The following is a 27,934-nucleotide window of genomic DNA, read 5'->3' as shown; positions in this document are numbered from 1 at the left end:
CAAAGTTCTTGTGTTAGCAACATTTCTTTGATGATACATAATGTGTGTAATTATAGGTTTCTTCAGGAGTTTCTGAGAATTTTTTGACATTGTTAGAATTTAGTCTAGCTCAAATGAAAACATTGCACACTGATAATTTGAAATAATTGAGGTGAACTATGGGATTCTTTTTTGTGTAATATGCACAAATTATTCAGCTTTATAGCAGTAGCAACAGTGCATACAAAATACCAATAAACTTTAATCACACTTATGAGTTTATATGTGTGCTGATTACATTCTTATGTATTTCTAAGGTTGCATATTGCAGTACAATAACTCTTCCTGATTTGATGAGGTTTGGAACTACAAACTGTTCTCCTCAAAACAGTGCCAGAACTAAACCAGAAAAGGGAAAAAAAATAAATATTTTTTTTTTCTTACCCTGAGGATCATAGTAGAAGCATTCAAGGATCTCAGAAGGCTGCTTACCAGAAATCTTTTGAAGATTTCTTTGCTAATTGGGCATGCAGTATAGAACTAGTCATGCAAATCAAGATAGATAGATATTCAACTGAAAGAAAATATAGTGTGCACTATGAACAACATGCCTAGTTTTATTAGCTTTGATGAATAAAATTATGATATGTAGACTATTGCATGAAAATCTTATTAATAGTTCTAAGTTGTCATAGAAGTGGTTAATATCCCACCCTGCAGTTGCCTAGCAACCCCAGAGGTTTTTATCCCCTCTGTTCCAGTAAAAAATGCCAGCGAGGAAGAGAAGCAAGCAGATGGTATACCATTTGCCTTATGAATCATCTATTCCTTCTCAAGAGCTTGCATTTGTACGTGACAAATAATAGACCCAAATGAATTCTGTACAGTGTACACACATTATATTACATACATTCATATCCATCATGTTATTCCCTTTGAGTTTAAGCAGGGCTGTGCAAAGTGCCAAGAGGGAATAAGAAATTGTCAGTCAAAGAAACTAAAGATGTGAAATAAGAAAAAAAAAAGGACATCTAGTTTATACCAGCAGCCTTCATTAAACCTTGCCATACCTCTCTATTGTTGTAAATTATTGTTTCTATTATACCCATATATTGCTTCATATATTGTCATCTGTTCTTTAAATTTCTCATTTCTTTCACTACTTGATACAACCACAATTTGCTTGATACTTCCCTTCTTAAGCTATTCTTTCTTTGTATATTTATTTTGCAGTTTGATCCACATTCCTTCTCTCTTTATGACCAAACAGTCTCAACGTACTGGTCACTCACATTTGTATTCAATGCACATTCATTCAGCAACCATTCATTCTTGACCTTCTCTCTTCTTGTTTTACTACAACAGTCTTTTAAGTACTCCATTCCCACAGCATTCAACTTTTTCTCGTGTTTCTCCTGTCATGCAATTCTCACTTCCATATAGAAGTATGTCTTATATACAGCTATTTTCACTTTTTTCAATAAATTTTCATCTTTACAACAGACCACATATCTAGTCCCTTTCTACTAGTACTTGCACATCATGAAATTTCTCCATAGGTGTCCCAATCTTTAATAAAGATTCTACTAAGGAACCAAATTGATCTAACTGATTTAGGTTTTAGGTCATTTATGTATAATTTGGTATTCATTTTCAAACATAACTACCTTGGCCTTCAAAAAACATGAATGCTCCTATTTGCATTATATAATCTGTCTAACATTCACTGCAAATTATCTGGTTTCTCAGCCAAACCCAGTATCAGCTGAAAAGGAAGTTACATATATGTTCATGCCCCCAACTAACACACCTTCACTACCACCACAGATTTATTAAAGATTTATTCATAAATTCATTAAAGAAACAAGTGAATAATATATATACTTCTCTTACTCTCTACTCTCTATGAAGCCATTTATTCCATTTATTTTCACACATTCTCTACTTCCATCAAATACCATACTTATGTTTAGCAATGAACCTTCATATCTATGCAAAATATTTGTATGGGTGGTAAGTAATATTTAGGGTTCAGTGAGAGTTAAATCCAAATTTAATGTTAAGTTTAGAAATAAGAATCGTTTATGTGGTTAGTGGTAGATTTAGGTTTATGTCTTGGGATTTACGGTTATGGTTAGGAAAATATTTGTGTTGGAACTAGGGTCTGAACTAGGGTTAAATTGAACTAGGGTTAAATTAGAGTTAATAGATTTTGGCTAAATTTAGAGTTAGGGTTAGTTTTTATGGCTAGTGATAATCTTACATTTGTGCTACAGATGAGATTTAGGGTAGTTAGGGTAGATATTTCTATTAGCATTAGTGTTAATTTAAGACTAGATTTAGGTTTGGGTTACAATAAGTTTCCATTCTCACATTCATCCATTGCTCAGAGACTTGCTGAAGATCATAAATCTGATTTATGCACAACCTGTCTGGCTTCCTTTTCATCAATGATTTATTGTATACAAACATTTATAGCAGTTATTTTCATTCTACTTTCCCATGTGCCACCTTTGTTCCTGTACCTCTAAAATTTTTCTAGCATTTCCTCATGTTAGTTTCATCCCAAATCATTTCATCACTTTTAAATTCCATTCATTGTGCTGGAAACTCCTTTTTTAAATTCTTCACCCACTTCCATAATAAATTTTTATTTCCATCAAAATGTCTTTGAATTTTCTTTACTTCTTTTAATCATAACCATTCCTTGCTCTCATTGTCTACGTTCTTTGCATTCTTTTCTATCTATACCAGTATTTTTCAAACTTGGCACTTTAAGATGAATGAACTTTAACACCCAGAATAACCCAGCCAGCTCTGGGAGTTGAAGTCCACTCATCTTAAAGTTGCCAAGTTTGAAATACACTGGTCTATACATATACGGTAATACAATGTTTCTCTTTTCCTCATTTTTGGAGCAATTATTCTCTTGCAATTATTTTTTCCTCATTTACAACTTCTTTTACTCATCTTTTTTCATTAGCATAATTCCCACACTTCGATGGCACTTCCATCCTCTTTCCTTTCCTCCCCTTTCCATTCATTCTGTTGGAAGATTCATCTTCCCTCTAATACTTTCTTGTATAAGACATACATTTTCTGTTCCTGCAGTCACTGTACTTTTGCTCTTGTTTCTTTCTCTTTGCTTTTTTTCCATGTCAGTTTTTTCCCCAAATCCACTGTTAACATTACTAAAAACTGAGAGTCCCACATCGAGAACCTTTCATCACCAATGCATCCTTCCCTAATTCTCTCAATCTTTCATCATAAACAATCCAATAACGCCTTTATATACATTCTTTGCAGTGAATTCATATGAACAGACTGATATTTAAGCCTTGTATTAAAAACAAGCAATTTTCTGAGCAGATACTCACCAGCCATCATTCTCGGGTCTCCACATGGCCTAATCCCTTTTTCTATATTCTCCCATCATGTCCCACACACCTGTTCATGACACCTAACAGAATATTTTTTTCCCTGCTTCTCATTCATTAAGAATGTTGCACTGTGTTTGCCAAAGCCATATTTCGTTCTTACATTATCACCATTCTTTGGATTGTTGTAGATATGAATTCCTGCTTTCATATAAATTTAGGACAATCTTTATGGCATCAATTCATACTTGAATAAATACATACATGTTAGCCCTTCCATTAGATATACATTTTAGTCCTTTCATTTATAATTAAACTTATACTTTTTTCCTCTGCATTTATTTATTAACTCTACTCCATATTAGACTACCTATTATACTTTTTCCTTTTCTCATTGTTTCACTGACGTACAATATAATTATTATTCTTTCTCTCATTTCATTCATGAATTCATTTTCTCTTTTTTTATTCCTCTTTACATTCCAACTCCCAATCTCCAATATGACAAGGTCATCATTACATGAGCCAAAATTACCAACCTCTGTCCCCCACCGTAGGGTTGATTAGTTAAGGTTTTCATATAATGCTTTTTAGTGAGATAGAGGAGGTTTTGACTGTCACCTGCCTTAATCATACCCATGCCAAATCAGCATTCTCTGCTCACAGTAAGGCAATACTGATCAGTTTAGGCACATTTGGACCAGTGTGCCACAAACACAGCCAAAGCCCAGTTCTGCCAAATTATGCTGACACTATGCTAGGCAAGCTAGGCTCTCTAATCTAGAGGCTTTCTTGGAAGCCAGCATATTGTTGTTTGCAAGCCAACATCTCACCAACTTGGAGGTATATGCACTAGATTGGCGCACACTCAGGATGCACCATACAATGTGATTTTACATTTTTGTTATGGCATTTTGCGACTAGAAAACCCTTACTTTATTCATTTTGCTATCAATAAATTGATAAACTAAATAAATTTGCTATTCCTCTTTCCTCTGTAATTTCATTAGAGTGGAAGAACAAAGAAAAAATGAAATTACCATCTAATGTTTCTTTTCTGATCCATGATAAAATATTCAAGGAAACATTTCACACTTTAAACTATAAATCTACAGATTTATATCAAAATGTGCATGAACATTAGTCCAAAATTACTGTAGATAGAAGTCCGATTTCAACTAGGATATTCATTTTAAAAAATAGCTAAGGCTAAAAAGAGAAGGAAAAAATTGAATAGAAGCTCACATGATTTTATCTCAAAGCTGGTTTTGTACATTTTGGCAAACAACATCAGAGCTTGGCCTATGTATTTTTCAGTTGATGCCATCAAGTATTTTGATCCAGATTTGCATTTGAGCTATCACGTTTTACCCTCTGTTTATGATGTAGAATGCAAATGCTAGACTGGGTATTGCTTAACCTGACCTGCTAATGTCTAGAGCTTTGCATTGTGCATGATTGTGTGTAAATAAATCTGAAGACAAAAGTAGTGGGGAGGTGGCTAATTTATTTTTCCCAAGAAGTTGGTGTAATGAAGCTCCCATTATCCTTGTAATTGGCTACTCTGACTAGAGCCGATGGGAATCAGAATTCAACAAAATCTGGAGACCCATGTGGTATTCATCCCTGGACTAAACTGTTGAACTATTAACTTGCTCTTCTAAATCCTTTTTCATGTTGTGCACAAGAATGATACATAGACAGGATTTGCAGCAATAGCTTGAGTTTTCAGTGTTCCTTCTGGTGTTTATATTTTTTTAAAATATCTTGTACCAGTTTTATAAAGCAGTAAACAGAGGCTGGGGAGCCTTCAACTCATAGTTAGCTCAGAATGCTTCTCCATATGGCCTGTCATCTTCTTGCTTCTCTCTATATGGAGAGAATGGCTGCCTTGAGGGGGTGGTTTTTCATTTAAAGCTAGAAAGGGGCTTTGTAAAGTTACTGCTAGGAAGTCTCCCGAGGGATGGTCAGACCCTTTAGCTGAAATAGGCTCGTACTTTTCTGATAGATAAATAATAATGTATTAACTAGCAATATTCTGTTTCAATTCAGAATACGCTGTATTTAATGAAAAGGGCAAAGATCAGGACATCACTAGGCAAGGTGAGAACCGCAGAACAAAAACAACTGAATTCACACAAACTAATTTATAAAGTAAGTATGAAAATTATTCCATGTTTTAATTTCTAATGGTTAAAATTTATAATAAAAAGTTTTGGGAGGGCTTAGAAATTTTCAACCCCCTCTCACCTCCTGCCAGTTCTAGAGGAACTGCACGTTAACACTTTGTCATTCTTGCGAAGAGAGTTTCTACTTACACTTTCTCTAAGAGATCATATTTCTGTTATGAATGTAGGTAATATAACCCCTAATCATAGGTAAGCTTCAGTAACATGCATACTTTTGCAATGCAAATAAATATTAATTTGACACTTGCTGCAGCCTCATTGTTCACATCGGGATCCCTTAGGCAAAAGGAACATGTTGAATGGTTAAAAAGAGGTGAGCGTATTGGTTACAGTGCTGTTGGATGTATTTGATGCCTCCAAGCAGATTGCTCAAAAGGTCATGTTTAGAATTCTTTCTCTCCAGGAGACCCTCCAGGAAAATGTTCCTAAATCAGCAAAAATGCACCTTGAGATATAAACATATTATATCCCACTCCCCAGAAAGAACATAAAATAAAAATGCTCTTATGACCAAAATCTTGGAGACGTTAGACATCTCTCCAAAAACAGAATAATTTTATGGCCACACTGTACATCCATAAAAAATTTATTATATAATGGCTGCACTGAAAGGCCATTAATTAGATGGGCAGGCTAGGTGCCGCTGTCTGATCTGTGCTAGTTATGCTTAACTGGCTATATAAATTTGGGTGAAAGAGGGAAACATAGAGGGAAAATGCATTCTGTTCCTGCACAGCTGGATTTAGATTAGTACACATTTTTGCCAATTTTTGGAGCAAGGGCACCCCATTCATTCCTTTTTCTTTTCAACAACTCTCCCTTGATCTTATGTTGGGAATAAGGAGGAGTAAATTAAATAAAGGTGGACATCCTAGAATCCAGATGTGATTTTCAACTCAGAACACCAACCTTATTAAATTTGATTTACGTATTTGGACTTTTCAGAGCTATATTTCTCTTGTACAGATGTTTTATTTTCTGGATCTTTGCTTAGGAAAGTAAGAGCTGCTATTTTGTTGCATTTTAATGAATGTGTACCTGCTGTGCCGTTTAAACATTACTTCCAAGGCCTTTTGGCCACATGATTGATTCTTTGTTTTTGTGTATTATTGCATGGACATGCGCACTCTGATAAAGATAATACTGTCTGTATTTGATGCCCGCAATAAGACTTTGATTCTTGGTGACACAGAACATACGCAATTGCCTAGAGAAGATACAAATGCTCTGTAGTAGAATCCTGGCTACTTTGATCATTAGTTGGACTGTGTTTTGCCTACCCTGCTCTGGTGGGGATGGCATGCTGGGCAGATTTTCTCGTGCCAGTTCTCTTCTGCCAAGCAGAGATAGTATGCCTGGGGGAAGGGTGATGGTTATATGTACATATTAGTCTGCTGAAGCTTAGAGGGGAAAGCCCTTTAAGGAAAGATGGAAAACAATGGGAGATTTGCAGTGGAAAACGATGCATAAGAAAGCCAGTAAATGAAACAAGGGGAAAATACAGGCAGACAAACAGAAAATGAAAACCCTAATGAATAACAAGCCAGACAAAAATGTGAGATATTTATAGAATAGGGAAGCAAAACAAACAAATCTATCCCAGTGTTATGTATTTAAGAGGCAAACATTTCACATTTGTAAACCTGAAACTATATTTTTTCCTTGTATGGGTAGACATATTTACATATGTGCAATGTTCAATGTAGATTCCAAATAGAGGAAAGACTTTTATTAAGTCTGCTGGTGGTTTACAAATTTTCAAAATTCCATGAACTTATAATCATATAAAACATTCAGAAAAGTAGAGCTTAGGGAGTTTGGGAATGAGTGGAGGTCAAGCCATATTTGCTCCCAGTTAGACTTAGATGGAATGTGGGTTTAATCTGCAGACACATAAACTGAATCCTGTGAAGTTCAAGGTGGTATGAATTTGCGCCAAGCATCTGTCTTATTTGCTGGAAAGAAAGAAGCAAATACATAGATGGATTTATAAAATACAACAAAACTGAAGTCCTTTCTCTTACATCACAGCACATCTTTGGCTCAATAATCCTTTGACTAGTCTTATAAAGGATACCTGCATATGTCCCCATTGTAGCTACAAGCCAAAGCTGAGGTCAAAATACAAAGGCTGCCTTGTGAACACCACTGAGGTTCTCAACTAACTCCCAACCCACACGGCTGACTTATGTCCTGTCCATAAAAATTCTTCAGGTACAGAAAGTGAAAATCAAAGTTGACATGTTTAATAGTAACAAAAGCATTCCAATTCAAGGAAAAGTTAAACAAAAAGAAAGAGGGCAGGATCGAATTCCAGGCTCCCAGTCCTGATACTGAGACAACTTTTGTGTTCTTCATAAATTTCATTTACTAGTTATAAATTTGCTCAGGGCTGAAGTGAAAAAGCTATACAGTATACAGATAAGACAATAAAGTCTGCAAACTGTGAACAGTGAAAACAACATGTGACAACTTGGAATCAGGTTTTGTATGTATATAGAGGTTTCTAAAGAAACAGTAAAATGTATGTTAGATTTATGTTAACTTTTGAGTTAATAAACATTCATCCCTTCCTTTCCATTCAAGATTAATAGGCCAAAATTATACATTTCTTTGGTACCAAATTATACCTAATGTGGAGTATAGAACTGCAGTAATGAGCATGAATAAAGACTCCCATGTTTTGAAAAATATGTACTTTCATTTGAAATAAGAGTGCAATGAAAGACATTTACTACAAAAGCAAATATTATTTTCTGATTTGGTGAACTTCAAGGCTCCTGAGTGCATTGCTTGTTTGAAAAATTGGTTCTAGTTTCAAAGTATGTGTTACTTTTTATAAATAGTTCGCTTGATAAAATCAGTATATATTTTCATTGCTTTTTATTAATGTGATAGATGAAAATCCTGGGAAATATACTTGTTTAGTGTTATTGTTACTTAAATAAATTATTGATGGACTAAAACTAGTCCTTTCTTTAGTAAATTTCTTGCTGAAATTCTTTTGTGTTATATAAAGTTATTCCTTATTTGTTTAGTCCAGGGACATTCCAAATGTAGTCCTTGAAAACAATCTTTGAATTATAAACAAACAAGTCTTCAGAGAAACATGGGACTAACAGCATACAGTCCATGTTATCTACTTTTGGAGAGAGGGGAGAGGGAGAGAGAATGAATGAATGAATGAATGAATGAATGAATGAATGAATGAATGAATGAATATGGGGCTTTTTCCCCCAATAAAAAGGCTGTTGCCACAGAGCACAAACCTGAACAGAAATATATGTGAAGGGCACTTACTTGTAAAATATCCACATTTTTAACAGTTTTCTGTGATTAGATGACTTATCATTTGAACTTGATAATATAACCCAAATTCTAAATTCAGAAATCCACTCTGCAACTGTTCCTGCTTAAATGATGGAAAGGACAGGCAGGTTAATATGTCGGTGAAACAAAAGTAACATTTATTTTTTCATTTAGCTTCCTACATTTCTGTTACACGCATCCTGTAATTATGATTATAGCTGTCCAATCCAATTAGACCATGATATCAATCCCATTTAAAAAATGCTGATATAAACAAATTGGGTACAATGAGGTGGTTTGCATTCTTTTGCACCCATTGCCTAGTTTTATTTCATTAAAAAATGAAGAAGGGGAAAAAATGAATTGGTTTATCAAGGGCAAGAGGGAAGTGAGTTTACACAACCCTACTTCTATGGAATGAGAATTTCTTGTCTGCAGAGCCTAAACCACCTAAACTAGTAACAAGGTATAAGTGTGACAGCTGCCTCATATTTCTTCCCTTCCCATAGTCCGTCTGCTTGCTTGCTTGGTCTGATGAAAAGTTCTTACGAAAGCAGAACCTTGCAAATTATTTTGATTGGGTTTACTTTAAAATTGAAGTAAAAAAAATTAAAGTAAGAAGAAGAAGAAGAAAATATAAGTTGGGTTAGTAACTGGGGGAAGAAAGTGAATTTGCATGAGGCAAAATTGCCTTAATATTTTATATTGCCTTAATAGCTTAATTTTGCACATTGAATAAGGAAGCTTCCGTGGGAAAGCTCATGTTGAAGGCAGTGCTGAATTTTGTTGGGATTAATAATTTGAATAAGTATTATACAAAAATATGAGAACTTAAGAAAAGCCCTGCTTGATTAAGATATCGACAGAGTGAGTCCGGTGTTTTGTGTCTCACAGTGGCCAACTGGTTGCAACTGGGAAGCTCACAAACCTAACTGGAAGATGATAACTGCCTTCCCTTATTGCTTGATAGTTTCTATAGGCACATTGCCTATGATTCAGAAGGTACTAAACAGTTATCAAAATCATTGATAGCCTGATCCTCCATGGAACTGTCTAATCCAAAATTGGCTGTCATTTCTACAACAGCTGACAGCAAATTCCACAGCCTCACTATGCACTGGGGGTGGGGGGGGTGTTATTCTGTTGCTTCTGAATCTTCCTGAACTTAGTCTCATGGATAACCTTGAGTTTTAAGATTGTTGGAGAGCCCCCATGTTATCTACGGATTTTCCATATAGAAGCCACCAAAAATACGTAACATACAGGATGAACTGTTTTTATAGATGTGACCCATAAAAATTGATTAGCTCTTGTCCTTAATTCCATGAAGATTTAAAGTGTATATTAAAGAAAGGCAAGAAAGCAAAGAAGAATTCTTGAAAAATAATTAGTTTTCCACTACGAAAACAGGAAAGTTTTTTCTTACTTGTCTTTATGCATTAGGACTAGAAACATTACAATATCAGGGTCTCTAATTCAAACATCAAATATAAAATAAAGAGCAAAACCAGGAAAGTGGACACACCATTGGGGGAGTACGAATCTTACCCAGCACAGCTATAATACATTTATGTTCCATATTATGGTACATAGCTTGTCATGAAACCTTATAAGATAATAATAGGCTTTAAAGTGCCACAAGACTCTCTATACTGCTTTAGCTGCAAAAGACTAGTTGTTCCCCCTCTCTGGAAATTAAACTTATTTTCTAAAAACGTGACCCTATGATTTGCAAAAAAAGTGCTTGTCAAGAAATCAGTCTCCCTAAAAGCCACTAAAAGTGATTGCTGATGATTCTTTAAAAAAGGTATTATTTGTGTATGCATGTCTCAAAAGTGTGGTAGCTAATATTAGGGTTGTTACTGAGCAGTAAGTCTGATCTCTCTCTGTGCTTTAATTCAACTTAGACACACTTCGTGCAAACAAGAAATTATCTTCTTTCTGACTTGATTGATTGATTCCGAATAAAGAATTGTTCATTTATTTTCTAATTAGGCTTCAAAGGACCGAAAGGTATCTAAAATTCCCTATTGCAACTACAAACAATTCATTAGAGCTTAGACTTTTGTTCCAGAGTTGTGCTGCTATGAATGATATCATAATAGCATTCAGAAGATATTATTAATCTACTGTATAATTTTGTTCCCTGCCTAATCATTAATGGTGTAAACTAAACAAACTATTTCATGTTTTGTTGAATAGCAGATAATATAAGTAGCAATATTTTCTTTCTTCCATTTCAGCCTTCTTTTAAAAAGTTCTAAATTCCTACTATTGTCTTATGTCAGAATACATGAATAGGAAATAAGGAAAGAGTTCACAAAGCCTTTTTTGGCTCAAAGTCCATTTAGTCAGATTCAAGAATTGAGGGAAGGGGTATATTTCTAGAGAGATGGAAAGAATTAATTAAATCCAAGAAGAAGAGCATATTACTTAAAGGCAATATCTGCCCATTCTTGAGAAAAGGGATTTTCCAGCCAGTGCTGGACCTGACTCAAATGTGCCCTTCTTAGCAAGCCTAATTAACAATGTCATAGCAAAGGAAGCACACCAAAGTGACACATTTCTTCTTCGGGTAGTCTTAATAAATATTTCAAGCTTAACCAAGAGCCTTCACAGTTTTAGCAGCATTGATACACAAGTTGAAAAGGAAAATACTCATTTTTAATACTTTTCAAATCCTCAGCAACTTTGAATAACACTATAGAAGACCAGGCCAGATATGTGTAGGACTGAATTGTTTCCCTCTCAGCAGCTCATTACTGGGGATTTTTGAGTTAACCAGCTGGAGACCGAAAACATATACGGAGCTCAGTTTTACCATAAATTCCATTTAATGTCAACATGAACTGCTGGCAGACATTCAGAGCTTTAGAGATGGACTTTATACATATGTGGGTAGTGCTCACCTTTATATTCAGAGGCAGTTATCAAGCACTGAAGCTTTAGTTATGATGCAGGATTCAAGTGGTTCAGTATGAATAGATTGAAAGAAATCCAGACTAGTTGGAATAATACCACCACTCAGGAGAGACTGGTCTCTCCTACAAAATATTTAGCTTCCTTGTCTGATTGATTTAGGATAGGTAGGTGTTAGAGGTGATCAGAAAAGGTTTTTATCTATTTCACCTGTTCTGCAGGATGTATCTGTTTTTTTGGGAAGTCTAGCCATTGGATATAGCCTATATAGCAATATGTAGTCTATATAATAGTGCCTTCTCTGGGTGCCCGAAGCATATAACAGTAAGTCTCAACTACAGGTAGTCCCAGGGTTAAGAATGTCCGGTTTAAGGAAGACCCGTAGTTAAGAACAGAGCCTATTGTAGCCAAATTCAAGTTAAATACACAATGATTTGAGTTAAATATACAGTGGTTTGAGTTAATTACACAATACTACTTATACAGTATTATATAATGATACTGTTCTGGCTTACATACAAATTCAACTTAAGGACAGACTGGGAACAGAACTTGTTCTAAAAACTGGGGGCTCCCTGTATCTAAGATCTCCACTCAGCAATTAAGAAAAATATAATCTCAGGAAAAAGATGAATACTTGCTCAGCTCTTATGCATTTGGGGGTGGGGGGTCTTCCAAAATGCATACCATGTTACAGCACCTGTTGATTTGCACCAGGAAACCAAAGTGGCTCCATATATATGATATGCCAGGAAATCAAGTGCAAATTGTAAAATGAAACAAGAAATATCTCATAAAAGAGATTTGCTTACCAAGATCTGGAAGTTAGTGGTCCTAATTTTTCAGAAAGTCTCATATGACTAAGTGCTAGTTGTTCATAAAAGTAGGATGATCATAGGACAAAGCCACTGTCTGGAATGGGTGATATGTGCAAATAACCTTCTGTTAGGGGACCCACCATTCAGGTCTGAAGCATGAATAATTGCAATTTGCTAGATGTGTTTTGGAGATGTGGAAGTCTTTTGAAGGATTGGTTTGTTTGACTGGGTACACCCACCTTCATGTGGAGACAGCCAGGAATAGCTTACAAAGTATTTGTGCAGGCATAGAAGAAGACAGTGCAAATTCAAATTCAATTCTAATTCAAAAAGAGGGCTTGGTATGTATGTCTGTGCATTATAAAGCAGGTCTTCTGAAGGATTTGCATGGTGCATGCACAGACACACAGAGACATACATTCCGTAGCATGTTTTTTTTCAGTTTATATCCTCCCCCAAGAAATATGGGAGATTATGTTTTTAAAAGGGTTTTAAGCCAATTTTCTTCTTTACTCTGTGGGGGAAAAAACCTTCAGGGATATAACACATTATTCTATTTTTCTTTCTCTAGACTTTATAAGGAATCTACATGCAGATTGGAGAATGTCCAAAACTTAGTCCTTTGTACCTTGCCTTTTGATTGAGTTTCATCCTTCCATTAATGCCTTTAAAATACCTGGTAAGGGTGACCTGTAGTTAATAGACAGCTTCAGAGAAGTTGACATAATATTATCACATGATAATATTACTGGTATGAATGGTATACTCATTACATAAATCATTAACAATATTTTTTGAAAAATACATATAGATAAATAATTGTGTTCAAAATCCTGTTAGGAAAGAATTAAGAAGGTTAGTTACTTCTTTCATAGGTTCAGAAATCTGACATATGTAGTATGATAAATCATACTTCAAATGTGGGTGTTTTGATTATTTCTCATAGCGGTTTGTCAGTACTGGGCTATTAATAAATAGTTAATATGACCTGAACAGACTTTTAATTTGATATTTAGTTTGATATTTGTTTTGTGATTCATTGCTTTTTGTTCTGTAATTCAGAGAGTTTGGGCTGTTTTATTTATTTTGTAATAATTAGTTGGTCAGAAACAGTGGTAGCAAAAGTGTCATATTTAAAAAAAAATCTGAAAGACTATTTAGGAAATATCAGTAAGTTATTAATCTAATATTGGAGATATAAGGTAAAGGTAGAATCTCCTTCAAGTTAACTTTGACTTATTGGAACTTCATAGACATATCCATATTGTATTCTTGATGACAGTTTAAAAATTGGTTTGCCATTGCTTTCTTCTAGTATATACTTACTTACTAATGTAACTACAGGTCGTCCTCAACTTACAATCACAATTGGGACTAGAACTTCCATCACTAAGTGATTAGGTTGGTAAGTGAGTTGGGCCTGATTTTACTACCGTTTTTGGCACTATTGTTAAGCGAATCACATGGTCATTAAGTGAATCCAGCTTCCCCCATTGACTTTGCTTGTTGGAATTCCCCTGGGAAGGTTGCAAATGGCAATTACATGACCCCAGGACTTTCCAACCATCATGAATATATTTATTATTTATTCATCATATTTATATAGCCGCCCATCTCACACAAAGTGACTCAGGGCAGATTATAACAATTAATGGGCAGCATACAACAATTAAATATAAGCCGGTTGCAAAGCACCCAAATTTTGATCACATGACCATGGGGACTCTGCAATGGTTGTAAGTGCAAGGACCGGTTGTAAGACACTTTTTTAGCACCGTCATAACATTGAACGGTCATTAAATGAATGGTTGTAAGTCAAGGACTACCTGTACTGTACAGCCTGTTGGATTTCATTTTGGTCTCCCATCGAAGCACTAATCAAATGCAACCTTGTTAAGCTTTTTGGAATGATCAGCCAAGTGCTGCTCCATGCTGTTCCAGTGGACATCTTAACTGCTTGTTTCATAAGAGAGAGTTAATGTTGGCTTTAAGTGGAAAATGGATTTCTTTTATTTAGGGCCCAGATTGCAATTTATAATTAAGGCTGACTTTATCAAACACTTCTCAGACAAAATTATAGCAGAGTCTATAACTGGGAAGTATTTTTCAACAGCTGTGGAAATCTGTGTTTTTCCTGTGTCTGTTTTTCCTATTAAATCTTTTTTACATCTCCATATCAACTAAGTGGCAGCACCTAGCTGACCTGGGCTGATCTCAAAAATATGCAATAAAAGAAATTACTTTTCCCTTTAAAGTCTGTTATATGGAGATACTGTCATGTTCTAGCATATGGTAATTCATCACTTCACACCTAATAAATCTTTATATGCAAGAGAAGTCGGTTGATATAACACTTCTCCCTTCCCATGACTCTTGGGAAAACATCAAAAGGTGCATTTGAAGATACAGAAAAGCCACAGGAAGTATTGATGGTTAAATGCTTTTGAACTATCAAGGATACTAGCTTCAAACCAGCAAATTTCTGATCTTGGATTATTTAAAATCAGTTGTCTTCCAGCTATGTTCAGTGGTGATTTTCTCCTGCCCTGCCCTGCCCCCCCCCCCAATGATAATAATTACTATCTGATTAAGCAAAGGGAAGAATAATTGTCCTCAGTATAATATTTTGCCCAGTGTGACTTGCTGGAGTTGATGGCTTATAGCCATTCCTTTTCAAATGGAAAATAATTGCCAGATTCTTGTGTTTGCTCTGACATGATGATTAGCTTCTTACGTTATAGTACAGGATTACACCCTGTTCATTTCAGTAAAGTCAGTGGATCCTGTATATTGCAAAGGGATAAAAACAAAAATATGCTGCTTGTATTGAAAAATAAGAAACAACTGTGCTCTGTGCTCCTACAAAATTATTGGATTACATCATTGCAATTCGACAGTGATTTCCCAATACCCATTTCTCCACAGAATCAATCGCATTGAAATAACCTGATCACAAAGCACTTATAATTTTCAGTCAGTTACTAACAATTCAATTTATACAGTTGTGGAATGATGGTTCTGTATTTAAGAAACTATATTTGTAATCATATTCTAGTATTTGCCCTGTCTTATATACAAGTGAGTTAAGGTATTCCTTAGAACAGAAGAGTAGCAACTAGCTGCACTTGATTGATTTCCCCCCTTCCGCTGCTGGGTGGGCAGTAGGAAGTATCAGAGTAATTGCCTAGACTGGCAAGTCAGAAAACATCCTGGAAGAGGATAGTGGCAAACTATTTGTTTATTACTATAAAGAATACTACATGGATATGTTCATGCAGCTACCAGGAGTCCTGCTCAACTCACAGGAGTCTTAACCTCCCAAGTGGAACGTCATAAAACAGAGTTCTCTTCATAAGGCATAAGGAGATGATGTGAAACTTCTCTGGAAAGATATATGTGTAAGAATCTTTGGAAGATTTCCAAAATCTTTCCTTTCAACAAATGAGCTAATAAGTCCTTCATCAAGAGAAGGAGGTATTTGTTTTCTTTACAAATAGCATTCAAGCTAAGGTAATCGGTACACAGTCTCAATGACCCATCCTTCTTTTCCCTAAACAAAACAGGCACCCCCAGGGTTGATTTTGCCGGTTGAATGAAATTCAACTGCTTCAAATTTTTATCCACAAAGTCCCACAAAGCCTGCAATTCTTTGGGGGTCATGGAATAAACTTTTGGCTTAGGAAGCTTTGCCCCGGGTTCAATTTCAATGGCACAGTCCATATCCCGGTGGGGTGGAAGCTGGTCCGAGTCCACCTCACTGAAAACTGCTTCCAAGTCTCTATAGGGCTCCGGGATAGGGCTGGAGTCAGTCCCCTTTTTCCCGGCTAATTCCAAGCCCGTCGCCACCATCCCTGGCCCCAAATCCTGATCAGCATTCCCCTTCAGTTGCTGAGTTGCATCCGTGTTAATCTCCACAGACCCAGTTTCCACCTTATTTCAGGATCCCATTGTTTCAGCCACAACAGTCCTAAAATAAGGGGGCCTGCAGTGGGAGCCACCAGCCACCTAAGAGTCTCCCTCTGAGTCCCAATCCTCATTTCTACAGGTTCCATGATCAACATCACTGGACCCCCTCCCGCAGGCGATCCATCCAACTGGGTGAAAACCACCAGTTGTTTTAAATTCCGCACCTTCAGTCCCAAGTCATCCACAATCTGTGGATCAATCAAACACCGGGTGCAACTAGAGTCAATTAATGCAGTCAGTTCTGCTTTATGATTAGTCCTTAACACCCTCCGTTTTACACCCACTGTCAAAGGACTCACCATGCCCTTACCACTTTCTGATTAACTTCCCGATGGCTGCCCATCCTCCTCGGAGGTCTTGCTGTCCCATGAAAACGGACCCTCCTCCGATCTCGCCACCACCATCCCCTTCTTTTTGGGCTTGTCACTCAGTTCATGACCCTTAGGCATCCTTTTCCCTACGGGTGGTTTCATGGCAGTTGATGAAGGGCGGTTTTTTGGGCAACTAGCGGCAAAATGCCCCTCTTCTCCACAGTTGAAGCACGTGCATTTCCCAGATCTCACCTCTCGGATTCCCTGTCTGGGTTCCCCAGCCGGCTTCCTCACTCCGGGTCTCATCTCTCCCATCAGGCGGCTGCTTTAGCCTCGAACCAACACCCAATCTGCTTCCACCCTTCCGGCTAAGGTAATCCACTTGTCTAGGGTCTCAGGATTGCCACGCACCAGAGCCCGTTCCAACAGCTCAGGTCTCAGCCCCTTCTGGAAATACTGCACCTTTAACTCCTCATTTCAATTCCGCAGTTTCTCTGCTAACCCCTTGAACTCCAGGGCGTATTCTGAAACTGTTTGGGGCCCTTGTTTCAAGTGCTTGATTGCCACCTTAGCTTTGATGGTTGCAAATGGGTCTTCAAACTGCTTGCGGAGGGCACTCATGAAGTCATCCAGGCTTCGTAGATCAACGGAGCCAGCTTCATGCGAGCGCATCACCCAGTCGGCTGCTTTGCCTTCCAGGGAGCCCGACACATAAGCAACTCGCTCTGCATCATTCCAGAACAGGTGGCCACATCCCTCCATGTAGATCCACACCTGGGCCACAAAACAACCCAGCCACTCAGGGTCTCCATTGCAAACCATCTTCAGACCCAGCTGCTGGAGAGGGTTCTTCTCTCCCCTCTCACGCCTAGGGAGGGTCCCCTTCATCATCATCTCCACTAGACTCTGGGGCCTCGTTCTCATCCCCACTCCTCCCCGATGAAATCGGAGAGCCAGATTAAGATGGAGGTAACGCTCCACCCCCTCCAGCTTGCTGCTGTTGGGACCCAGGTCCTAGCGATCTCTCCATCAGGTTCTTCATTGCATGAACATCGTCCCCCACAGCGAACAGCTGCACCTCTATCTTCTTCACCTTGCCTTCCAATTTCCCAATTCTTGACTCCGGCTCCTTCTTCTCCCTGGGGGTTTGAGCCACTTGGATGTCTCCCACCCCCAAGGACCACTGGGGTTTGACCTTCTTCCATGCAGGCTTAGCCAGCAGTTTCTCCTCTGTTTCCACAACCTCTTGGAAATGAGTTGTTTGGGTACCTGGTCACTGATCTCTCCTCCTCACCACCACCGTAAGTTCCAGCGGCTGTGAGGGTCCGGGCTGCGGCTGCCCGTCCAAAGCCCCGGCAGCTCCTCCGACCACTCTGGACTCTACTTCTATGGCATCATCAGCCATCCCGAGTAGCAGCAAAGTTCTGAACCTTCCTCGAAGAGCGTCTGCTCCGGGGAAGATTCACTAAGGGAGTCTTGGCAAAATGTAAGAATCTGCTAAACTCACTTCCCAATAAAAGTAAATCAGTGAATCTCAGTGAATCTTAGAATAAATTCAAAGAAGAATTTCTTTATTGAGAAGCAGTCTACAGTTCTAAGTTATTGCCAAGACTAAAAGCCCGCACGCACCCAAACCCCTTTTGTTTCCCTTGCATTCACCCCCCTTTTCCCAGTCCATCCCTTTCATGTTGATGATCTCAGCTCCTCTTGGTACAACCTTGGTTGTCTCTGGGAGCCCAATAACATTTCACTTGCGCCTAACAGTTCTTTCTGCCTCTCCCCCTTTTCCAAAATGGCAGAAATGAAGCAAGCAAGCTGATTAACTATTTAATTGATTGCGAGGCTTCTTACAATATGATTAATAAGAAGAAAGTATTTATAGATCTGACTTACTAGTTCCATAAATGTTGTTGCTTTTGTCCTAATATATGTCTTACATGGGATAGTTGTGCAGGACTATAGATGGAGATGCATCTCCAGATGCAAAGCAGATGAATGAAGTCATGGGTAGAGTAAGCATTTGGAGAACTATTTTATTTACTCCATTAGTTCCTAGTCAATAAAGTGTTCTGTGTGCCTACTTAGTCTGTAAAGTAATTCCATGTGCAGAGATTCTTATGCATAGCCAAATATGTCTGTGTGCGTGCACACACACATGCGCATACAGTATTGGGAGTATACGGACCCTATTTTTATTATTTAATTAAAATATTGCTGGGCTACCTTTATTAAAGATAGAAAATAAGCCTTAAGATACCTTACAAAAATATTGTTGCCTGCCATTAGGTGGGAGCATAACGTCCCTTTAATAGCCTTCCAAACCTGGTTTTCTCTCCTTAGCCCCTTCATCATGGCCATTGGCTGGAGGTGATGGTGTTATGCCAGCTAGAGGATACTGCACAGCACACATAGAATATTTACTTTGAATTATCAAGGAAGAGCAATTAAAATTACATACATTTGGTATTATAATCAACCTCTTCCATAATTTTATAAACATAATATAGATTAATTGGATTGATTGATTGATTGATTGATTGATTGATTATGTGCCATTAGGTTGGTAGATTATCTCCAGAACAACCATCCTCTTCTCTTTCCTTCCACCTTTCCCAGCATTATAGACTTTTTCAGAGATCTAGGTCTTTTTGCATAAAGTGTCCAAAGTAAGATAATTTGAGTCCAGTCATTCTTGCCTCAAGTGAGAACTCTGGGTTGATTGGTTAAATGATCCATTTGTTCATTTACTTGGTTACCCATGGTATTCTTAGGAGTCTTCTCCAACATCAAAGTTCAAAAGCATCACTATTCTTTCTGTTGTGCTTTTTCAAACAATAGAAGGTTACTATAAGAACCATACAATAGTAAAACAGCCAAGATTGTTAAAATCTATAGACCTAACAGTTAAATCCTCCTACTTATGCAAAAGAGAAATCAGAGCAAGGATAAAGCAGAATGACAAAACATTCCCCCTTGAAAATCCCCTTCAAGAATAAATGAAGAAGAAATTATATTTTCAGAGCTTTCCTAAATGTTGGCATAGGCCTGACAGACTGCCTTCCTGAGCATCTTCAGAAGCTGATGTACAAATATTGCATTACAGTAGCCCAGATGGATATAATTAAGGCAAGGTATGTCTTTTCCAGAGAAAGCCACAGATTATATACCAGATTCTATATATATAAAGAAATGAATAAGACATTAAAAAAACATTCCTGGCTACTACAGCTATCTGAGCTTTCCTGGTTATTTTAGAGTCCAGAAGGCCTCCCAGGCTCTACAGTTCTTGCCAACTGCTCAGACCAAGATGGTAATGAACTAAATAATAAACAAGGGTCCTGTCTTCCAAGTACTCATTTCCATTTCATCACATTGACGGTTTGTAGAACGTCCATAACAATGTGACTACATGTGTACTCAACCCATTCATCTCTAATTCTTCTCTGAAAGAATAAAGAATAAAGCTTGTTGTTGTTGTTTAGTCGTTAAGTCGTGTCCGACTCTTTGTGACCCCATGAACCATATTGCGCCAGGCCTTCCTGTCCTTCACTGCCTCCCTGAGTTTGCTCAGTTTCATGCTCATTGCTTCAGTGATGCTATCTAACCATCTCATCCTCTGCCGTCCTCTTCTCCTTTTGCCTTCAATCTTTCCCAGCATCAGGGTCTTCTCCAAAGAGATCTCTCTTCGCATTAGGTGACCAAAATATCTGAGCTTGAGCTTCATTATCGATCCTTCCAATGAGCAATCAGGGTTGATTTCCTTTAAGATTGACTGGTTTGACCTCCTAGCAGTCCAGGGGACTCTCAAGAGTCTTCTCCAGCACCACAGTTCAAAGGCATCAATTCTTCGGCGCTCGGCCTTTTTTATGGTCCAGCTCTCACAGCCATACATTACTACTGGAAAAACCATAGCTTTTCTTTTGACTAAGAATAAAGCTAAGTACCCACAATAAAATAACATTGGTTAAACCGTTCTAAATCAGGGGCTTCCTATTACACATTTGAATCTTTAAGATGTGCTTTTAGATCTAAGCCATGAAATACATATATTCCATTTACTGTACAATACATTTCAGATCAGCCAAAAAAAATACCAGATTTGATTTCTAGCAAGTGTTTGCATTAGAGTTTTTAGATAGAAGATACTGAAACAAAAAAGGGTAGTGTTCACATTTAAACTTAAAAGCAAGAGCTGCAGCTGTGGCTTATAATTGTTTTGGGCCACATTTGACTTAGGTTATATAACCATCACAAATTATTCTAGACAAGAACTTTTGTTGCTTTCACAAAGATTCTATGATTAAATAGAAGTTTTCTTATTTGTCATTGAGATAAAATACTATTTCAGACAAATTGCTGAACACTTGAATTCTAAGTTACTGTCTTAAGGTTCAAAAGAGAAACCATAAAAATTATTATGGTGTTTCTTGTTGCACAGAGAGGCTTACTAAAATAGATAATGCATCATGCAGATAAAAAAAAAAAGGAGTAAACAAATAGAATATGACTTGTCTTGGCTGTTTATATATGTATTACATTATTTCTCTGTGAAACGGGCCTGTCAGGGAAGGTTGAAGCTGCAGATAAACTGCTCTATTGTTTGGTAGGTCTTTGAAGACAAGAAAACAATGGAGGAATATCTATTATTGAGTGTACTTGAAAGGTTTAGAGCATTTGGAAGAGCAGTTCTCATAAACTAATGCAACAGACAATTTAATTAATGTGACATAAGTGGTTAAGCATGGACATCAATTAATTTGTATTCCATTGATAGCTAGATTTGGAATAAATGACCAGAAAAAAATCCAGATACCACAAACATTGTTTTGATTCTGGTATCTTTAAAATAGTGGTTAACAGTACTCTCTGAAGCCCAGATATCTAGACCTTTCTAATACTCTGAAGTCATTTTTTTCCCCTTTCTATTGTTTGAGCTCATAAGAGAACAATCTTCTATAAAATGCCATCTAGCTATTGAACTTGTTAATGAAAACATATAATCATGCTCTTGGATCTTAACATTGGTTCAGTCATAAAAAGAAAAGGGCCCCGTTATTTTGTCTTTTGAAAACAATTGTCTCATCTTAGAAGCCATTCTAAAGTTACAATTTATTGTCAATGAAACTGGTTCACTTAGTATGCAGCCTTTTATTCCTAAAGTTGAAAATGAACCTTTGCATAGGTGCCTGCAATACGATGGAAGCATTTGAAATAGTTTGCATGCAAATTGTATTTTACCTTCCCTAATAACAACCATTTTCTTCTTCTGTTATAGAAGAGACACCTGCAAAGTGCTATCCTTCTTGTATCCTACTTTGAAATGTTGGTTTTTTCAAAGTATTTTCTGCTTCTTGAATATATTTTACTCTGTAATACTCTGAATATTGCTCTTTATAATAAAGATTTATTGGTAATTTGAAGAATTTGCTTTCCATAAGAAGGATTTAACTTAAACTGAACTGTAAATAAGTAACCACAGCTCCTGGAGAGTGTGAATGGGTGGAGGAAGGGAACAGGTTTCTCAAAACAGAATGCTTTGCAATTCAATTAATCCCAACAGATGTACGGGGCAAATGAGGGGCCTTGACGGTTTTCGGAGGATGAAAAAAGAATGCACACAGCTTGAGATTGAAACTGAAAAGAACTGCATAACTAATAAGGTTCTGTGTCAAAGACTCTTTATACCTCACAGTTCTGTGAGATTTCTGAGAGCCGCCCTGAACTGGCACTGCTGTGGGATGGAGATTTAAATATGGATGGAGAAGAAAGATTGGGTTTAGGGCATCAGGGAGAGAAATAAAGGAACTTGGATTCCACTAGAAGTCTTAAAATATGTCCTTTGACAAATCTCATAGATCTATTTCTAGTATTTCATCTTAAATAATATGAGTTGCCGTCTTGAGACCTTCATTTGTGGAACTTGGGAGCACGCTTTATTATACTCTGTGAGGTCCTTCTTCACAGGAGCTCAGAGCCACTAAATAATCAGTACAGTGGCATACCGAGCTGAGCTTGGAAAGGAGAGACCAGATTCAGATCTTAATTTTATTGTGAAGCTCCTAAGGTGGTTTTGGCAAACTTGCATTCTTTATCTTTATACGTTTTATACATTTTAAAGTGAGAAAAAAATAGAAAATCAATCAGCGTGTGCATCCATATCCCATATTAATCATAACTGGAGTAAGCAGGGTATGTTCACAATACAGTACATGTTAATTTCTTTGTCTGAAATTTTGAACTCATTTTATGTCTTAGAATTTACTGGGTAGGCATTGAATAATTTGCAAAGCGTAACTGTGGTATAGTGGTTGAGAATTCAGAGCTCATCTAGGCAGATGAATTGTTCTTACATGTAATAGAGGAGGCAATACTTTATCTGGGCAATATTTACATGAATTGTGAAACAGAAAATTGAAAAGCTTTCTGAATTACCTCTCGCAGTAAAGGCAGCAGCTACAATAAACTTCTTTCACCTGAAATGAGGATTGCAGGGGCTAGAAGGAGGACTTTGTATATTGTTTCAGGGTTGCGGAATTATCTTCCTCTTGAGGTACATGAAAAATTTAAGCATCAGTTTTTCTTGCACCTCAAGAGAAAGATCACTCCAGTGAGCTAAGTAACTGAACCAGAAAAGCCACAGATAGCTTATATATGAAATCAATCATAAAAAATGTATTTAAAATTTGCAGCAGGTAGGCAAGGAATACAGCTAAATGTAGCGTGTGTGCGTGCATGCACGTCCGTATACACAAATCCACCAGCAATTGGAGAAACTGAAATAACATTTTTCATGAATGAATCTTGAAAATAACACAAATTAGGATATTAGCAACAGTAAAATACATGCAAGGATTATAAAACACCAAGTAAACTTATTTAATGCTTACTAAATCAAATTCAACAGGAATAATAAGATAAAACTTTGTATAACCTTGGAAAGCACTGAAAGAGCATTTTAATAAGAACTCACCTCTGGTTTTGGGCCACTTTTGACTCTATATTGATCACATTTATCCAAATTTCCCTGATAGTTTCTACCCTTCCCATCTGAACTCACTGTATCACATGCTCCAGGTACCCTCAGTAAAACAATATCACTTGGTAGCTCCCAGAAGGTTTGTTTCTCTTTCATGGTGCCTGCCCTCTAGAGCAACCTTCCTCTTGAGATACAGATGGCCCAACCTTATCATGGTACATCTTATTTATGATTACTGAAATTTACTCAGCCTGAGTTTGGTTTTTTGTGGGGTATTTTGGGGGTGGTTTCCTGGAATGTTTTGATTTTGTTTGCCACCCAGAGTTTCTTCAGATAGCTGAACTTTTTGTGTGTTCATGTATGTGTGCCTTCAAGTCAGTGTTGACTCTTGGTGACTGCCTGGACAAGTCCCTGCAGTTTTCTTGACAAGATTTCAGAAGTGGGTTGCCATTGCCTCCTTCCTAGGACTGAGAGAAAGTGAGTGGCTCAAAGAACCCAGCTGGAGTGGTGCCTGGCAGGACTAGAACTCATGGTCTCCTGGTTTCTAGCCTGATGCTAGAACCTAGTGTTTCCCAAACTTTTTCCTTCATTACCCAAAACCCTAACGGTCACTGAATGAATGGTCGTAACTTGAGGACTACCTGTATTATAAAAACTATTACTGAATGATCTTTACATCATTTCAACAAATTGCCATTTCATCAATTTTTATCTTAATAGGAATACTTTGGGAGATTTTCAAATATATTTTAGTACATGTGACAATATTTAAGTCAATTTAAATGTCCCTGTTGTGATTGTGTAATGGGTTCGTGTATCGTTACCCAAAGAAAAACCACTTTTACCCAATTTTGAGTAATTTATGCGGGTTTGGAAAGCACTGCCTTAACCACTACACCAAACTGGCTCTCTAGCCATATAAATTAGATAAGTAAATAAAAAATAAAGCTTGCTACATTCTCACAGGAATAGTATAAAAATTAAAGAGAGATATGTAATGAAAAGCATATTTGTGTATTCCAAGGAAAATTTATTATCAGCAAAGATTAAGTGCAGGATCCAATATAGGATCCAACAAATTTCTGAACCTAGTAGGTATGTCTCTTACTTCAGCTTTCCCTGAGTTTTCCAGAACTCTCTACATTGTGTCACCTGCACCTTGAAACTGCACTGTAAAAGAGAAAAATCAGTATAACCAGTTGTAAAACTCACCAAGCATTTACAGCCTTAAGATTACAGGGTATGACCAAGGCTGTAATTGAGGGTAGATATCAGCAAACTTTTGTTCAACAAAGAGTCTGCCCTTCTGGTCATTCTCAGATTGAAGATTTACCACATTATCTTTTATGTTGCCCATAATATTTATCTGGTCTGAAAGAAATAAATTGAAAAAAGGTGGACAATTCTCAGCTAAGTTCAGATGAAGAAAAAATATGCTTTCTTTTATCTGATTTTAATAAAGCCATATCAGAGAGTATAGCTCTATTTGCAGAAAAGAGTCAACCAAATCATGTGCAGCCAGTGGTGAATTAAGGTGTCTATTTATTCTTTTATTTTTAAAAAACTGTTTTACTTTTTGTAATGTTAATGAATGTAATAGCCAGCAGCTATACACATTTAATGAACAAAGTTGAACAACTTTCCATTTCCTATGGCTTCTCACTGAGTCTATGCCTCTTCCTTCCCCTATTATAACTGATCGCTCAACATTTTCTTTCTTCTGTTTTTAATATAGCACAGCTAGCTATGTGCCAGTCTTGCATATCTATTAAATTAGTGTTCCCTAATATCAGATGGAGTTTTGGTTGCTTCTGCAAGTTCTTTATTGTATGCTGTTGCTAGTGAGTTCACTAATCAAGCTTATTGATTGTTAATTAGAGCTCACTTAAAAAATAGCTGGGTTTCAAGTAATTATTGAGCTGAGAAGGCATTGGAACAATATAACCAGGCTTCCAAAAATTAGAATAACCAGTAAAAGATGAAGAGATCTGCAAGAAGACCAGGGTTGATAATGTGTAATTTTCAATTACATTTGTTTTAACCAAACTTATCACAGTGCTTTAATGTGCAATGTTTCACTACCCCCTTCCAAGTCAAGAATGTGGCTTTAAGAAGTTTCATTTAGTTAAACTCATTATGAATTAAAAATTAATGTCAGTATAAATAACACGTGTGACTCAAAATCCCAAACCAGTTATTCTGCCAAGTGTCATAGTCAACCAGGAGCTCACTCAATAAATTTCCTGGATGTTCCTGGAAACCTGAACATCAGTGAAAAATCAAGGATGTTGCCTTTTAAGCTATATACATGACTTCCAGGTATACTGCTTCCAATGTGTGTCCTTACATTCATGGTTCACTATTAGAATGTGTGAAATTCAAACATATCATATATATTCAAGTAACTCAGCAGATGATTGGTCTGGCAGAAATGATAGGAGTCAAGATGGGCTGGGCTACAGAGAAGGCAAATAATGGATTGCATAAGCTCATGTTCTAGTTAAAGGGGTCATTTGTTCTCAGCAATATTTATATCTTAGCTGTGACTAAAATTTGAATGTCAAATTATGCATATGTGAACCTTAGAAATTGAAGCAAAAGAAATACAAGATGGTCCAGTGCACATTTTCATGTGCCTTTGTCCTGTGGCCATTTCCTCTACATTACTTTGTCATATTGGACACTCATGTTGGTAAAGGCATTGAGAGAAAAGCAACTGGGGAGAGAAATTGCGGGAACATGTTCTTCTCACTGAGTGGTGCTTTTTTTTAATCTACTTGTGTGATCAGGGAAGATTCATGCTTAAATATGTATCTCCTGTCTAGTTTGCCCTAATTCTTAGCTCAGAAAAAGGCTGAAAAATGAAAAATTGCATGCCACCTTCATTTTATTTCTTTTAGGAATTAATTAAATAGCTATGAAAGCATTAACCTTTCATGACAGAATTTCTCAAACCACCTTTAAAAAGGAATAGCGTTAATGGATGCACTTTAATAGTCCAAGAAAAAAAAATTAAGTTCTATTTTAATTAAAGAGTGAGAAGATATGGTTTTCTCTAGTGGCCTCCATGATTAGTCACTAGATTAACTGAATGCCAATTATTCCAGAATTCATCGTTTTATTTTCTCTTAATAGGCAGTGTTTCCCACTTCCTTCTCTTTCAGTGGTTTTGCAAATAATCAGTTGGGCCTCCTCAGAGAGATGCAAGGAGTTGCTTGTTTTTCCTTTATGGAACCAGGAAGCGAATTAGCAACAATGAAATGCAGAATGCAAATGGCAGAACTGCACTTGCTAAAAACAAAGAATGATTGCCACTGATGGAAGCTCTGTGTCAAGGTTTTCCCCACTATAACGTTCTGCTAATTTTCCCTTCAGTGTTTTCTGTCAGTAATGGGAAAATGTCCAAAGTGATGACATTAGGTCACAGACTTAACTTTGCTATGTCTTAGAAGAGATGGGAACCTGGATGACATTTTCTGTGACGACCCTACCTTTTCAATATTTGGAGTCTTTCACCCTAAATAGGCCTAGGGTTTTGTTTTGTTTACAATGCTGTATGTATTATGAACGTACCTAAAAAGAATGTGAACAGAATGTGAGCAGAAAACTTATTTTTGTTTATTTCAGATTTTAGCTAAAAGTAACTTTATCAAGATTTTCTCAGAGTTTTTTTCCCTAATGAAAGCATATTCTGTTCTGCATTAGGATGACTTTTAAGCTATGGTTTTGGCACTATGAACAGCCTATACCAATAATAGTACCTCTTTTATCTCCCAGCCTTTATTTTTCCTGAGTTATTTTACACTGTTTTCAAAAGTTGGATTTGTTTCCATAGTTCTGAAGCTCTAAACCTCCACCAGGTTTGCATTAGACAAGCATATTACAAAGTTATCAATTAATCAAAATGGGCCGCCTGTTACTTGGAAGTAATTTTAAAAATCTCTGGGGTGAGAAAACAATATCTTGCTCTTGCCTCAGCTTTATTTGATTATGTACAGCTTTCATACAAAGTAACAGTGATTTGGTCTTTGCCCAACTGGGTAAGAAAATCTAAAAGTAGAACTAAGATTTAAGAAGTGGTGAATCTTGT

The 27,934-nt window shown here is 36.9% G+C and overlaps 1 protein-coding gene across 7 annotated transcripts in view; it reads left to right on the top strand.

Annotated features, from left to right (window-relative positions):
- PLXNB2 (plexin B2) overlaps nucleotides 1-27,934 on the top strand; it is a 303,826-nt gene that overhangs the window by 177,280 nt on the left and 98,612 nt on the right. For 3 of the 7 annotated variants that reach the window (XM_088141663.1, XM_088141665.1, XM_088141664.1), the window contains one exon: nucleotides 5,409-5,510. The exons of the other annotated variants lie outside the window; for them this stretch is intronic. The gene's annotated coding sequence lies outside the window, so the exon portion shown is untranslated. The remainder of the gene's footprint in view (nucleotides 1-5,408; nucleotides 5,511-27,934) is intronic. 7 annotated transcript variants of the gene reach the window in all.

Source organism: Python bivittatus, unplaced genomic scaffold (genome assembly GCF_059951505.1).
Source record: "Python bivittatus isolate LINGU-HERP-01145 unplaced genomic scaffold, Pbiv_v1 ctg000330_np1212, whole genome shotgun sequence".
NCBI lineage: Eukaryota > Metazoa > Chordata > Lepidosauria > Squamata > Pythonidae > Python > Python bivittatus.
Note: the sequence above shows the minus strand (reverse complement) of the source record. Positions and strands in the feature narration are given on the sequence as shown.